This window comes from Ambystoma mexicanum, chromosome 9, assembly GCF_040938575.1.
Source record: "Ambystoma mexicanum isolate Mex_15411 chromosome 9, UKY_AmexF1_1, whole genome shotgun sequence".
Classification (NCBI taxonomy): Eukaryota; Metazoa; Chordata; class Amphibia; order Caudata; family Ambystomatidae; genus Ambystoma; species Ambystoma mexicanum.
In genome coordinates, this window is record NC_090931.1 from 607,902,835 (window position 1) to 607,919,463 (window position 16,629).

At 44.4% G+C, this 16,629-nt stretch overlaps 1 protein-coding gene across 2 annotated transcripts in view; it reads left to right on the forward strand.

The window, feature by feature from the left end:
• The window catches only part of EFCAB5 (EF-hand calcium binding domain 5), a 361,217-nt gene that overhangs the window by 124,020 nt on the left and 220,568 nt on the right, over positions 1 to 16,629 (forward strand). The window lies entirely within an intron of this gene.

Sequence of the window (16,629 nt, forward strand, 5' to 3'; positions counted from 1 at the left end):
CTTCCAAAAAATTCAACAAACTTAGCAACTAGCTCGCCAACAAGCTGCACTCCCACCAGTTTACTGTGACTGCTGAAAGCTTCTGATCTGCTTCCTCTTCTGACTTCTCATCAACATAAAAGGGAAGGCCTAAGGAGCTAAACTAAGAACATGACTGACTTCTCTAAAGAGAATGATGAAAGGCAGTTTAGAATGCCCTGCCAGGACAATCTGCCCTCAACATTCTAAATTGGATCTCTGCTGAGGGAATCCACCATCTTGGACTGGGTTTGAGCCCAATCCACCATTTTGAATGCTCAACTCTGCAGGTCTCTGAGAAAAAGCATTAAGGAAAAGAGACAACCATTTAGTATTGCACACAAAACCACAACCCTCCAGCGTTTGCGCCCTGTTGACTGTGTCCTAGTTCTTAGCCTAACCCTTCCCACATGACCCCTGATGTCCCTGACAGTAACTAAGCATATCATTAGAAAGTGGACCATGGTCTCATTCGTACAACCACATAATGGGCACATGGAAAATACTTTATTTTTCCACTTATGACGAAGGCTAGCAGTTGGTAGGATTCATATGCACAGCTTAAAGAACAATGCTCTTGTTTCTGGTTTACATAATCTAAGTAATCCTCATAACCCTTGGTCCCCTTTATACTGCAGTAACGCATCAGGACCAACGATTCTGCCACCTTAGAGCAGTTATCTCGGTTAATCTTTCCCAATACTCCAGCCTTAATCGCGGTCTTAGAGGAATTAGATATAATGCTTGGTTTAGTCCAGTTCTCTCCAAGGTCCAAGTCATCAAGCGTCTCCCTGACGTGGAGAACCCATGGCAAGGAGAAACCCCCCACTTGGTTAATTACATCCATCAGGGCGTCTTTATGTTTAAGCAGCGAGCCATTCAACCGTAGTCGAGCCCAATAAAATATAGGCTGCATTCGTCAAATGAATTCAATTGCATCCCTGTATCTAGAAATGCAGGTAAATTGGGCAGGAAAAGGGGTAAGCCCAGGATATTCTTTAGCTACTTCTTTTCCACAATAGGCAGAGAGCCAATGCTTGCCTGCCCCCATACCACTGCCCTAACTATTGCGGCCTGCATCGCTTTGGCTTTATAGGCCGCAGTCGAGACATGAACTGTACCATTACCATGCTCCGTAGTAAACCTTCCAACAGCGCCACTGTACCTCGCTGATGCAACCCTTGGTTTGTCCAAAAGCATTCTGCAACTACAAGACGACATTACCGTTAACCTCTGGTAGTCGTAAGAATCCACCCGTTTGATCAGGCTGTCCTTCAGTTCCAGCCTTAATCCTTTGTTCTTTCTTCTAATGCTGGAGCTTAATACCATTGATTTTGTTTTTGTGATGTTGTGGGCTAGACCATTGTTCTTAAAGTCCACAAAGATCTCCAATTGTTTGCACGCACCGATGGGTGTTAATGACAATAATACAGCATCGTTGACAAACGGTAGGGCTGAGATATTACCTCTGGCTAGCGAGGGGGCGTCTGAATGTAAAGCCAAGAGTCGTCCAATACTCCATTAATGAAGATACAGAATAACTTGGGGGCTAAAACACTCCCCTGAATTACCCCTTTCTCAATCTTAAATGTTCTTGAAGTACTACCATATATTCCCCATTGAACCACAGCTAGGTTGCCCGAGTGCAGGTTCTGAATAGCATCTAATAGGTATACTGGAGTATGCAAATCTCAAAGGAGCTCTCACAGGTGGCTCCTGGGTACTGTGTTAAATGCAGTCCTCAGATCTACATAAATCGCATACCCACACATTTTTTTGAGGACAGCATACTTATCACATTTCAATCTCAGCCGTAGGGTTTGATCGTCTGTGCTCAGTCCCCCACAGAACCCTGCTTGGCAATGGTTAGTAATCTGATTGTCTGTAATCCAAGATTCAAAATGAGAAAGTATAGCTCCGGCATACATTTTGCCTACAGTGTCCAGTAGTGATATTGAACGATAATTAACGGGGGACACTCTAGGACCCTTTTTGTGGATGGGAAATATCACAGCGCAGGTCCATTATGAAGGGACCACGTTGTCTTTAAGAACCGCGTTAAATAATTTTGGTTAGATAGGGGATCCATATGACTGACTCTGTAGCATACAAATCTATTGGAACCCTATCTGGCCCCGGGGCCTTCCCCAATTTTTGGCTAAATAGGGCTCTAACTACTTCCTCACTTGAGTGATGGATGTTCATGCGCTACCCCCCTTGGGCTGTCGTCTCCTTCGCCTGCAATAGCCAGAGTTGGGGATCTTTCTTCCCTATAGAGCCCTGTAAAGTGCTCAACACAGGTGGTCTCGGTAATACAACCTTGTAGTCTATTGTGCCCCATTAAGCTCCAGAAACCCCTAGAGTCAACTTTGTCTATCACTGTAAATAGTGTACCCCAGGTATCCTCACACCAGCCTTCTTTCTTATTCTTCAAGAGCTTTTGATACTGTGCTCTGGCTTCCTGCAGATCCAAATGGCCAGTTGTATGTTGGGTTCTAGCCTCACTAACCAGCCAGCCTTTGGCCTGCCTACACTCAGTATCGTGCAGGGGGTCCTGCCCTCAATAAATTTGCAGACCGATTTCTGTGAAAACATTGGCCCCAACCTCCAAGTCAACCTCTCATGTAGATTGACTAGCCTTGCACTATCCCGTGAGTCTGCCGTAGCCAACTCGTCCAGAAGTGGAATTATTTTATGGTATGACATGGGTAGAATTTTGTCCAAGTCGAGGTTGCCCTACCTAATGTTACGTCTTGCTTGGCCGGTAATAGCCATTTGTCGAGGCATGGATAGACATGGGTGCCCTCTCAGTGCAGATGTGCCACTACTAAAGCGAGGCATTTGGTAAAAACTTGTGGAGCAGACCTTAGGCCGAAGGGCAGTGACTTGAACTGATGATCAACACCAGCTACAACAAACCACAGGTAGCAGCAGTGTGAGTGATGAATAGGGATGTGAAAGTAGGCGTCTTCTAGGTCCAGAGACACCAGCAAGTCTCCCTGCTGCAATTGAGTTAAGATCTGTTTTGAGCTTTTAAGAACTTGTTTAGCACCTGCAGTTCTAAAACGGGATTCCAACCACTTGATTTCTTTCGGGAGTAGACACCTGTTGCTCACTGTGTGGTTGAAGGGATGGTTTGTGGGGTTTTATGAACTCCACTGCATGGCCCTGTTGGATGAGAGGGAGCACCCATTTGTTGGTGGTGATGTTTCTCCACTCCTAGACGAATTATGATTGTCTTCCTCCCACTGGGGTGCCGAAGTTGGACAGTGGGACCCTGGATGGGTCAAGGCTGTTTCAATTACTGTCCCCTCGATTGCGAGGAGCTGTGCTGGGGCTAGTTACCCCTGTAGGATTGGGGTTTGCTTTTGTAAGGGTTTGATGTGGAATACCAAGGGGTCTTAAAGGAGGGAGACTGATAGGTGGTGCGGATATCCTGTGACGTCCTGCTGAAATTAGATTTTCCAGTCCGAAAGGACTAGTGCTTCTGTTAAAGGATGCCGAGGGAGCGGGCCGTGTCAGTCTCTGTTTTAATGGTCTGAAGGATCTCGTCGACCTTTTTTCCAAACAGAGCTATGCTGTTGAATGGCATATCTACAACCTTTGTCTGGACCTCTGACAGGAAGTTTTTTGCCTTGAGCCAGACTTGTCGCGGGAGAACAACACCATTTCCTAGTTGGAGAAACCATGTATCGGCAACCTTCACCTTCGTGGAGGATTGCTAGTGCCTCCTGTTTTTTATCTTCCACTTGAGATTGAGCCCTAGCTTGAACTGCAATTCTCTCTCATATCTAGCGTGGATGGCCATGGCATTCGCCACCTTGATGGTAGTGGCGACCGTGGTGATGATCCTCTTACTGAAAGCATCTAGGCATTTACCCCCCTTATCTGGTGGAACTAAACATGATGAGAAAGAGCTGGAGGAACACTAGCAAGCTGCTGAAGAGACTAGAGAGTCTGGTGTTGGTTGTGCTTGCATGCAGGTGGGTGCTGAGTCAGGGACTCTGTACTTTTTGTCCAACCTGTCCTTTTTGGGAGGTACTGTGGATGGATGGGCCATAGTGAGGAGACCCTCTCCCGAATGTTGTCCAAAAGGTGTATTGGCAAGATGGATTTTCTGTGCTGTTCCCTTTGATATAGGATGCTATCCTTCTTTTGTTCCTCCGACGTAAGGCCGAACATTTTAGATACCCCTACCCATCAGTTCGTGAAAGGACCCAATCTCATCTGGAGGGGAATGTCTGGAGGGGACTTCCTCTGCTGCTCCATCCGCTGGGATATGCGAGGGGTCAGAAATGAGAGTCAGACACAAAGGGTTCATGTGATGTTACCGAAATGTGTTTTACCGAAAACTGTTTTACCAAGCTGATTTTTCTGAATTCTTTTTCTCTGTATGTTTGCTTTTGGGGGTTCCCCCCAATCCACATGTTTCTTTCTAGTTGTAACCCGCCCCAACTACCCATTTGACCCCTTTACCTCACCCCCCATCAATTTCTTAAAATACTGTGGAAAAAAAATCAATAATATTTTTTCGGTAAAACATTTTTCAGTAAAGACATTTCCGTAACATCACTGGATACCAGACACAAAGTGGTAATGTTTTCAACATCAGAAATCTTTACTAAAATAAAAGGGGTTGGATAAAGGTCTTTCTGTCCCTATCCTGAAGAGATTCCCTATCTAGGAAACTAAAACTAAAGATCTCAGCCTGTGTCTCGTTGTCAAATATATAAACTGTCCTTCTGTGCAAAACCACACTAATCTGACCCTCACACTAAAAATGAACAACCAATAGTGCAATGAAGTGTATCTGAATGTTGGCAAAAAGAGGTCCTAAAAAAAAGATAAATCCAACAAAGGTGTCTTCCCCAAGGATAAATCCTTGAATCCAGAGGGCGGTTCCCTTCCCCTGGATATTAAGGTAGGATGGCAAAGTGTCTTTTCCAAATAATAGTTCCTTAAAGATGGTAAAAGGGACTCTTTCAAACCAGTTATTTGAAGATGGCAAATGTTCTATTTCAAACATCAGTGCTTTTTAGGATGACAAAAGAGTCTCTCGTATATTTCGTTCCTTTATAACCTTTTACTAGACCTCCTGGTACACTCCCCTGCCAGGAACCATTTTTCTGAGTCTTACAGATCCCCTAGTATATTTTCCTGCCAGGTATCTTTGCACTCCTGATACAATTTTACTGGACATCCTGGTATACTCTCTTGCCAGGAATCGTCATCTGGGTCTTATAGATCTCCTGGATTACTATCCTGCAGGGTATCTTGCCTCCCAATGTTCACTGCTTGATGTGTTCCTTTCCACCAGGATTTCTCCTTCAGTTCACTGTCCTTTACTTTATCACAGTTTCATTACTTCCCTGTGCTCCACTTTGTTGGCTTGAGGTTCTACTTGTTCCAACTTTCCCCACACTGACATCTCATGTGCGGAGACTTGTTCACGTTTTTCCTTTTTATATTCTCATTAGTATTCATGTGCTTAGGGTAATACTGGCTCCAAATTTCCCGATAGTGATATCTCATGTGAGGGAATTTGTCTTTGTATTTCACTTGTTCAGAATTCAAATATCCTTAGCTGTTCACATGCCTATCGGTACACCCTGGGGTCTGCAATGGCTCTAGGGTGTACTCACAGGTGTGCTGAAGCATCCCTGAGCATAGCACATTCCTGCAGTAAAGCTCATGCTTCAGAAAAGGCTTTCTGCACACCTCTTTCCAGCTCTCTGGACAGCTTTGTTTTCACCCGCAAGCGTGTCGACCACTTCCCTGCACAACCTTGTTGTCACGACCCGGCAAAATTGCCCCTTCTGGACCTCATGGTCATTGTCACGAAGGGCTTGTACTCCTTGTTCCTCCCAACATGGCCGTACCAAGCTCCGTGCTACGCACTAGCTTTTCTCGTCGTGGCACGTACTATAAATTGGTCACGCCCCTGCGGATCCGCGCATCTCAATGCTATCTTCGGTAGTGACCCGACGTGTGATTACCTTCTACATTGGTTCCTTTGATCCTCTTCTTCCTTCCTTGCCCTTTATCCTGTTCCTGGATTTCCCCCCCTACTTACTCGTTCATCGCTAAATCCTGGATTCCCTGGAACCACGAACTTCCCGGAACTCTGAACGCATCCTGCAACCTGACGAGGCTCGGGCGAGCCTATTCAAGACCCGAACCATCCACAGGAAGAGTTCTGCGGCCGAACAAGGGAGATCCCGATCACAGGTGAGACAGGGGGAGATTTACGACAGTTTGAGACGCCAAACGATCAATACGGATTCTACCATGGAGAATGCTATTCAGGACCTGATGCGCGGAATGCAAGAACTTTCCAGAGAGATGCAGAATGTAAAAGTCGAGAATGCGGCGCTAAGACAGCTTGTCTTGTCACGTGACTCCGCGAACAAGGACAGCGTATTATTGGGAGGAGTGGTTGATAAATACGACGGTTCAACAAAGACCTTACGTGGATTCCTGGATTCTTGTTTGGTACATTTTACCTTCAAGCCCTACTATTTCTCAACTCCTAGGGCTAAGGTGGGCTTCATAATATCGCATCTTTCCGGTAATGCCCTTACATGGGCCACTCCTTTACTCAATTCAGGGGATGCTCTCCTGGATGATTATGAAGGGTTCATCGCGGAACTCAAGACCATGTTCGAACGTCCAGAGCTGGTCCACGGTGCTCAAGAGAAGTTACTTGACTTCCAACAAGGATCCCAAGACATGTTGACCTATGTTACAAGATTCAAACAGCTAGCCAAAGAGGCGGACTGGCCCCTGGAAGCCAGTTTTACCTTGTTTCGCAGAGGTCTAAATGAAGAGATTAAGGACGAATTAGCCAGAGTGGCACGTCCTAGTTCATTCCAGGCCCTCCTGGACTTGTCTATGCAAATAGACTTCAGAATCCAAGAAAGAAAGGCTGAAAAGAAAAAGAATAAAGTCTCAATTCAAAGAAACTCCGCAGAGAATACTACAAGGACCGAATCTGCCAAGAATCCGAGCACTGATTCTGAACCCATGCAACTTGGAGCCTTTTGTGGACCAATTTCCCCACAGGAAAGGTTAAGAAGGATACACACAGGCTTATGCATGTATTGTGCCTCAGATAAACATTTAGTTAAGGAGTGTCCTCTGGCTCCTCCCCGACGCTCGGGAAACGCCAGCTCCCGATCCTAAATGGAGCAAGGTTTCGGGAGAGCGATGTTTGCTCCACATCAATTCCATCCTTGAACTCTCCTGGACAAAACAAACTGGTGATATTACAGGCCTTTTTATCGCCATTCAAGGACAAGGTCTACCCCATACTGGCCTTGGTGGATTGCGGAGCAATGGGAGTCTTCATTGATCAAGATTGGGTCAGAAGTCATAACATTCCTTATGAAGCAAGAAGTTTCTCACAGCCAGTGGAAGCAATTGACGGAAGACCTCTTTCCTCAGGACCCATAAGTCTGCAAACAAGGGAGATCCATCTTTCCATAAATCATCATCAAGAAAGGATTGTGTTTGACATTATAAAATCAGCCCATTACCCCTTGGTTCTGGGCATGCCCTGGTTACAACAGCAGAATCCATTTATCAACTGGACGGCCGGATCCTTATTCCTGGGCTCGGAGTTCTGTATGAACCATTGTTTAAACCTGGATACCTCAATCACAGCTCCCATAAGTCTACCAAGGTGTCCAGAGACACCACTCATGGTTTCCAATATTGTACAAGTTCCAGAGATCTATCAAGGGTATGCTGATGTATTCTCTACAGCCATTGTTCAAGCTTTACCTCCACATAGACCCGAAGACTGTGCCATAGATACTGAACCCTCAGCAGTGATTCCCTTTGGCAGGATGTTTATCCTCTCAGAATCCGAAAAGAGAGCCCTCCGGGAATACCTAGACACTAATCTTGAGAACGGCACCATAAGACCTTCAATATCACCAGCTGGTGCTTCATTGTTCTTCGTTCCAAAAAAGGATACCAAAGAGCTCCTTGTATGGAATATCGGGGCCTAAATCAATACACCCTGAAAGACAGATACCCACTACCCTTGATCTCGGATATCCTTGAAGCTGTGAGAGGTGCAGTGATATTCACGAAACTGGATCTCCGAGGTGCTTACCATTTGATCCGTCTCCGTGAAGGAGGCGAATGGAAAACAGCCTTTAGAACACCCTTTGGTCACTTTGAATATCTAGTCATGCCCTTTGGTCTGACTAATGCTCCCGCACTCTTCCAGCGTTTTATGGATAGGGTGTTTTCTGACATGTTATTTCTCAATGTTATCGTCTACTTGGATGACATATTGATCTTCTCCAAGGACTCCTTGAAACATGAAGGACATGTAAAAGCAGTACTTCAACGTCTCAGTGAAAATCAACTCTTAGCCAAACCAGAAAAATGTTTGTTCACTATCTGGGATTTGTCCTCAGTTCAGAAGGAATTAATATGGACCCTTCAAAGGTGAAGGCCATACTTGCTTGGCCCGCCCCAACATCTGTTAAGCAAATACAATCCTTCCTGGGGCTTGCCAACTTCTACCGGAAATGTATTCCCACCTTTTCCGAGATTGTTCAACCCATTGTTAATCTCCTGAAGAAAGACGTTCCATTTAACTGGTCTATACCACAAGACAAGGCATTCCAACGCTTGAAAGAAGAATTCACTCAGGCCCCCATCCTGGCCCAACCTGACATAAATCGTCCTTTTCTAGTGGAAACTGATGCCTCCAATTTCGCCATAGGAGCAGTTTTAAAACAAGAATCCGATGATAAGTTGGAACATCCCATTGCTTATCTCTCACAGACCCTGACCACCAGCGAGACCCATTACTCAGTTCTGGAGAAGGAGTTATTGGCTATTCGTCATGCCTTCACTGAATGGAGACATTTACTCCTGGGTGCTAAATATCCAGTTCAAGTCCGTACTGATCACCAAAATCTTCAGGTCCTACAATCCATGGAGTGCAGGAACAGTAGACAAGCTCGATGGGCCTACTTCTTTGCTCAATATCAATTTCAAATTTCACATGTTCCTGGATCGCAAAACTTGATTGCCGATGCCCTTTCTCGGCGTCCCGACTACGTTTCCTTGGAGGATAAGATCTATCCTAAAATGTTTCCACCCACAATCTTTGTAGCTCAAGCGATCAATCTCCTGGAAGAAATCAGAGCACAGACTCAATTATCTGAACTCTGGAAGGACATATCGAAGAAAAATCCCTGGCGTCTGACAATCAAGGAAGGATATTTATTCAAGAACAACTCGGTGGTCATTCCGACAAAAGAACTTCAACAGAAGGTAATGAATCTATGCCATGATACTCTTCACTCTGGCCATCGAGGAGTAACCAACACCTTCCGTCTTATACAAAGACAGTTCTGGTGGCCAGGGATGAAGTCCAGTGTAGTTAAATACATCAAGACCTGTGCTATTTGTAGTCAGACAAATACGATAATCAGAGGCCGGCGGGTCTGCTTCTACAACCTACGTTGCCAACCAGACCCTGGGAAGTTATTGCCACTGACTTCATTGTTGAATTATCACCTTCCCGAGGATATACAACCATCATGGTAACCATTGACTTGTTCACTCATCAAGCTCATTTTACACCATTGTATAAACTACCATCTTCCTCAGAACTTGCTGGAATTTTCCTGGAACATATTTTTCGTCTTCATGGCCTTCCTTCCAAGATTATTTCGGATCGGGGACCTCCGTATATTTCACAATTCTGGAAACATCTCTGTCGTGTTCTAGGAATCCAACGTGCCCTTTCTTCAGGCTATCATCCACAAACCAATGGGGCAACGGAACGAGTAAATCAAACCCTGGAACAATATCTTCGTTGTTTTGCCACCAAGGTTCAAGACGATTGGTCTCTCTTTATACCTTTAGCCGAATTCTCCTACAATAACTCAGATCATTCAGCTCTCAAGATCAGCCCTTTCTATTGCAGTCAAGGTTATCACCCATCTGTTTTACCATCAGTTCTTCCAGAATCTACTCCGGTACCTACCCCTGACTGTTGGATTCAGACGCTGATCGACTTACAAAGAGAGGCAAAGGATCAGTTAGAACAGGCCCAGACTCGAACCAAAAGATATGCAGACTCTAAGAGAAGACCATCACCTTCCTATTCAGTTGGCGATCAAGTCTGGTTAGCCTCGAAAATGTTACCTCGACATCTACGACCAAACAAATTAGCTCCTCGCTATTATGGTCCATTTTCAAAAAAGGAAATCATCAATCCTGTCTCCTTCCGACTTAAGCTCCCGGATTCCTGGAAGAAGATGCATCCAGTGTCTTCCATACTTCCCTGTTGAAACCCTACGTTAGTTCTACTCGAAAACCCTTCAAACCCACACCTGTTGTTGTGGACGACCAGTTGGAATATGAGGTGTCCAGGATATGTGATTCCAGGTATAGGAGGGGTCGACTACAATATCTGGTCGAGTGGAAAGGCTACCCCCCTAGCGAGAGAACATGGGAACCAGTTTCTAATTTAAAGACCCCTCGTTTGCTCAGAAGATTCCATCTTATTCACCCAGGCAAGCCTGGAGGAACCAGTCTTCGGAGGGGGCATGCTGTCATGACCCGGCGAAATTGCCCCTTCTGGACCTGATGGTCATTCTCACGAAGGGCTTGTACTCCTTGTTCCTCCTAACATGGCTGTACCAAGCTCCGTGCTACGCACTAGCTTTTCACGTCATGGCACGTACTATAAATTGGTCACGCCCCTGCGGGTCCGCTCATCTCAACGCTATCTTCGGTAGTGACCCGATGTGTGCTTACCTTCTACATTGGTTCCTTTGATCCTCTTCTTCCTTCCTTGCCCTTTATCCTGTTCCTGGATTTCCCCCCCTACTTACTCGTTCATCGCTAAATCCTGGATACCCTGCAACCACGAACTTCCGGAACACTGAACTCATCCTGCAACCTGACGAGGCTCGGGCGAGCCTATTCAAGACCCGAACCATCCACAGGAAGAGTCCTGCGGCCGAACAAGGGAGAGCCCGATCACAGGTGAGACGGGGGGAGATTTACGACACTTGTTCTGACAGCTCTGCTGCTGCTGTCGCTTCCTGAACGGCTTTCTCTCGGGGCCTGCAGTGTCCCTTCTGGCCTTGCGCCACACTGGTAAGTCAAGCTTGCGAGCATCGGAGTAGCAGTGGCTGCTTTCCCTAGCACAGTCCTTTCCCAGGCTGCTGTCTGCCTCGGCTCTGCTCTTCTCCTCTCTGGCTCCGCTTCCTTCTTTTCCGGTTCTGCCGATCTGAATGGAGTACCATCTTTAAATGTCCCGCTCACTCGTGCCTCACTAAACTAGTAGTATGCATGCTTCAGTTTGTGTTTCTGTTTCTTCTGATCCACATTAACTCCCTTCTCCTCTTCCTCATCTCAGTACTTACAGTTTTCTGGGAGTTGGACTCCATAGCATTTCTATGATTTCCAATGTAATATGCTCAGAATTTCTATTCAGAAAACCATAAGATACAGGAGATGCTAAATGTGTTACAACCCGGTTCCGTCCTTGGTACCTGTTCAACAAGTTGCATGCGGTTCACTAACCAAAAACAGCAAGGAGCCAACCAAGACATGGCACCCTCTACAAAATGTCAACCACTAACTCCAGTAAATCAAGCGTTTCGAGCTAGAAAAGTCCTCTTTTTTAGGGGGCTGCGTGGCTGAGGACAAAATGCAAACGTGTATGAACAAGCGTGCCACTAAATACAGCTACCCGCCTACACACATGCTAGGTGTGACTAGTTGCACCAAGTGTTAACAAATCGTGTTGGTTTATAAATCCAAACAGGAAAGAGAGATAGAGATAAACATATTTTAATCAGTACATGAGAAAACTCGACATGTTAAAAAAACAACAATGCATTTCGTTTACACAAAACATAAAAACATGGTTTGGAAAACAGCGTGTATCCTAACCAAAAAGACAACAACTGCAAACATCATTTTTAAACAGTGTTGTGAGGTTAGTACAATGTGGTATTGACAATTCGCATATCCTCAATGGTTGTTATTATTATTTGTCCTTGACTCTTTCGACACAGAGAAATGTGTTTCTGGGTTCCAGCGGATGTTGTTGGAAAGAAAAAAACTCTAGCTGACGTTAGATTTCTATGATACGTGTGCTGGACCCGTCTTCAGGACAATACTTTGTAGGGCCACTGGATAAATCTCAGGGGCACAATGGTAATGCTAAAAACCAAAAACACAGAGAAACATGTTAGTGGTACCTTAAAAACTAATTGAAAATCTCTATGGGTATACACGTGCAACTGTTAGCACTAACCTTGCAATTGCTTTAGAGCTGTGTGTGGCATCGGATTTGGTGACCATGTAGACCGAATTCGATAGTGGTAACTGTGGGAACTCAATGAGAATGACTGAAAAGGAAAAATGAATTTTAGCTGTTTGTTTAAACAACATTTATTTGTATTTTAATTATCGCATTCTGTGCGAAAAACTACACAAACCCCTCAGTGAGCAACTTGGGCTATTGAACTTTAATTCTTCTTGGACTATCCGTTTGTTTTTGTGATAGTCCTATGATTAAAAAATTGATTGAAAAAGGCCTACATATTGACGTGCAGAGTTTTACAATCATGCTGGTGACGATTATTACCTTCGTGCACAGGCCAAGGTGTGCCTGTTCCTTGATGTCGATCGACACGGTGTTGGCCGAAATGGTGCGTCTAATACAGAGTGCGCCGTGTGGCTATTTCTTTAAAGAGAAAAGGAAAAGCCGATAAATGCCTTGAAGCGCTAGTGTGAGGCCTGGTGAAAGTGTGAATGTTCTGTCCTCTTACCTATTCGGGCACCAGAATGAAATGCCGAAGGATTGCAGGCTGTCACAGTGCCGAGTGCTGAGTGAAACACTGGAGGATACAGATTAGGCGAAGCCATATTTGAATACTTGAGAACTAGACCGTGAGTGTGCTACCAGAATGGATTAAATTGGACACCATCTTGGATGAACAAAAGGCGGATGTTGACGGAACTGAAGTAATCATGTACCTGGATCCCTCTGAGGGTGGACTGCATGATTTATTTTTAGCAGACTAGGCGATATGATAAATGTTGAAATGGTCGCACTGACACAAAATAGTTGGTTGCATGTGGATAGAGCCTGTGTCCAAACAAAAGAGGTGAATCATTTGTGAAGGAATAGACTCCATTCTATCCCGATGTTTAAGCCAGCTTGGACAGTATTCAGTTGATAAATCCATTTTTGCTCAAGCTGTCTTAATTTTCGGTCTCTATCTCCCCCGCGGGGATGTGGTGGTACTGTTTGAAGTATAACCCACTGGATGTCTTTGACAGTATGTTTGGCTTTGACAAAATGAGCCACTAGTGGTTTTTCAGGCACTGCGTTTTTTACACATGAACGATGTTCGCAGATCCTTTGTTTTATAGGTCTCTTAGTTTTGCCAATGTATATAATCCCGCAAGGGCACGTGATGGCATAAATGGCCCACGGTGTGTTACAATTCGTAAACTTCTTGAGATACCAGGTGAAACCATTTAAATTGACAGATTTTGAATTGTCAGTTAGTTCACATACCGAGCAGTTGCCACATTTAAAATGCCCAGCTACTGGCGGTAAATGCCATAATGTTGTTTGTGATGTAGTTGAAGGTGTCTTTGCAACCTTGTATGTATGTACTAGTTTATCACGTAGATTGGGCATACATTTAAAGGCAAAGTGTGGTTTCTGTACAAAGAACTCCTCAGTTTGTATTAGAGACCAATTTTTCAAGATGCAACGGCGCAAGTCGTTGCTAATTGGCGAGAAAGTGGACACACAAGTGATCTTGTCCTCTTGTGCCCTATCTTGTTTTTCTAGGCAACGGGATCTGTCGGTGTTCCGGGCCCTATTCATAGACCGTCTAATGATATGTGGAGGGTATCCTCGTTCTTTTAATCTAAGAGACAGATTTTGACTGTGGCTGTCAAAGTCTTCTTTAGTCGAGCAGTTGCGCCTAATTCGTAGGAATTGGTCAAAGGGGAGATTTTCCCGCAGAGATTGCGGGTGGAAACTTTTGAAAGACAACAAGGTGTTTTTGTCTGTGGGCTTCTTGTATAGAGTGGTGTTCAAGGTACCCAAGGTTGTTTTATAAATTTCTAGATCTAGAAACGCTATTTTCTGATCATTTTGATTCATGGTGAAATGTATACATGGGTCTTGTTGGTTTAACCATTCTAGAAAAATAGTCAGAGATGTTGAATCCCCGTGCCAAAGTAAAAACACATCATCGTCTATATAGCGATGCCACGCGATGATTTCTGTTTTGAAGGGATTGTTGGTGTGATAGACTGATTTTTGTTCTAAGTCATCCATGTATAGGTTGGCTAGATCGGGTGCAAAGGTGGCCCCCATTCTTGTTCCATGTAGCTGTTGAAAAAATGTATTGTCTACCATGAAAAAGTTGTTGACCAAAGCTATCTTTATGCATTCATATATAAGTTAGGAGACAATTGGAGAACAAAAAGTTCTACAAACAACTTAAAGGCAATCCAACTGACAGCATACAAGACGAGATCAGCAGTCTTCTGTCACATGCATCCAACGAAGGGTGGATTGATGATGAGGAAAAGTCATTCCTCACCACTAGTCACCCCATCATTCCGGCTCTATACTGCCTCCCGAAAATCCATAAAAATGCCCTTGATCCACCAGGGCGCCCCATTGTGGCTGCCATTGGTTCTTTGCTAGAACCACTGTCCATTTACACAGATTCCTTCCTTAGACCCTTTGTGCTCAAAATGAAGTCATATGTTCAAGACACCACCCATATGATAAAAATTGTCAATAACCTTGTGACCTCCCCTGACGACATCTTGGTCACTCTGGATGTAGAATCTCTATACACCAGTATCCCCCAGTTAGAATTCATTAAGATCATACACACATATCTCGAAAAAAGAGTGGATTTGTCAGTTCACTCTGACTTTATATGTGAATGCATAAAGATAGCTTTGGTCAACAACTTTTTCATGGTAGACAATACATTTTTTCAACAGCTACATGGAACAAGCATGGGGGCCACCTTTGCACCCGATCTAGCCAACCTATACATGGATGACTTAGAACAAAAATCAGTCTATCACACCAACAATCCCTTCAAAACAGAAATCATCGCGTGGCATCGCTATATAGACGATGATGTGTTTTTACTTTGGCACGGGGATTCAACATCTCTGACTATTTTTCTAGAATGGTTAAACCAACAAGACCCATGTATACATTTCACCATGAATCAAAATGATCAGAAAATAGCGTTTCTAGATCTAGAAATTTATAAACCAACCTTGGGTACCTTGAACACCACTCTATACAAGAAGCCCACAGACAAAAACACCTTGTTGTCTTTCAAAAGTTTCCACCCGCAATCTCTGCGGGAAAATCTCCCCTTTGGCCAATTCCTACGAATTAGGCGCAACTGCTCGACTAAAGAAGACTTTGACAGCCACAGTCAAAATCTGTCTCTTAGATTAAAAGAACGAGGATACCCTCCACATATCATTAGACGGTCTATGAAAAGGGCCCGGAACACCGACAGATCCCGTTGCCTAGAAAAACAAGATAGGGCACAAGAGGACAAGATCACTTGTGTGTCCACTTTCTCGCCAATTAGCAATGACTTGCGCCGTTGCATCTTGAAAAATTGGTCTCTAATACAAACTGAGGAGTTCTTTGTACAGAAACCACGCTTTGCCTTTAAACGTATGCCCAATTTACGTGATAAACTAGTACATACATACAAGGTTGCAAAGACACCTTCAATTACATCACAAACAACATTATGGCAATTACCGCCAGTAGCTGGGCATTTTAAATGCGGCAACTGCTCGGTATGTGAACTAACTGACAATTCAAAATCTGTCAATTTAAATGGTTTCACCTGGTATCTCAAGAAGTTTACGAATTGTAACACACCGTGGGCCATTTATGCCATCACGTGCCCTTGCGGGCTTATATACATTGGCAAAACTAAGAGACCTACAAAACAAAGGATCTGCGAACATCGTTCATGTGTAAAAAAACGCAGTGCCTGAAAAACCACTAGTGGCTCATTTTGTCAAAGCCAAACATACTGTCAAAGACATCCAGTGGGTTATACTTCAAACAGTACCACCACATCCCCGCGGGGGAGATAGAGACCGAAAATTAAGACAGCTTGAGCAAAAATGGATTTATCAACTGAATACTGTCCAAGCTGGCTTAAACATCGGGATAGAATGGAGTCTATTCCTTCACAAATGATTCACCTCTTTTGTTTGGACACAGGCGCTATCCACATGCAACCAACTATTTTGTGTCAGTGCGACCATTTCAACATTTACCATATCGCCTAGTCTGCTAAAAATAAATCATGCAGTCCACCCTCATAGAGGGATCCAGGTACATGATTACTTCAGTTCCGTCAACATCCGCCTTTTGTTCATCCAAGATGGCGTCCTATTTAATCCATTCTGGTAGCACACTCACGGTCTAGTTCTCAAGTATTCAAATATGGCTTCACCTAATCTGTATCCTCCAGTGTTTCACTCAGCACTCGGCACTGTGACGGCCTGCAATCCTTCGGCATTTCATTC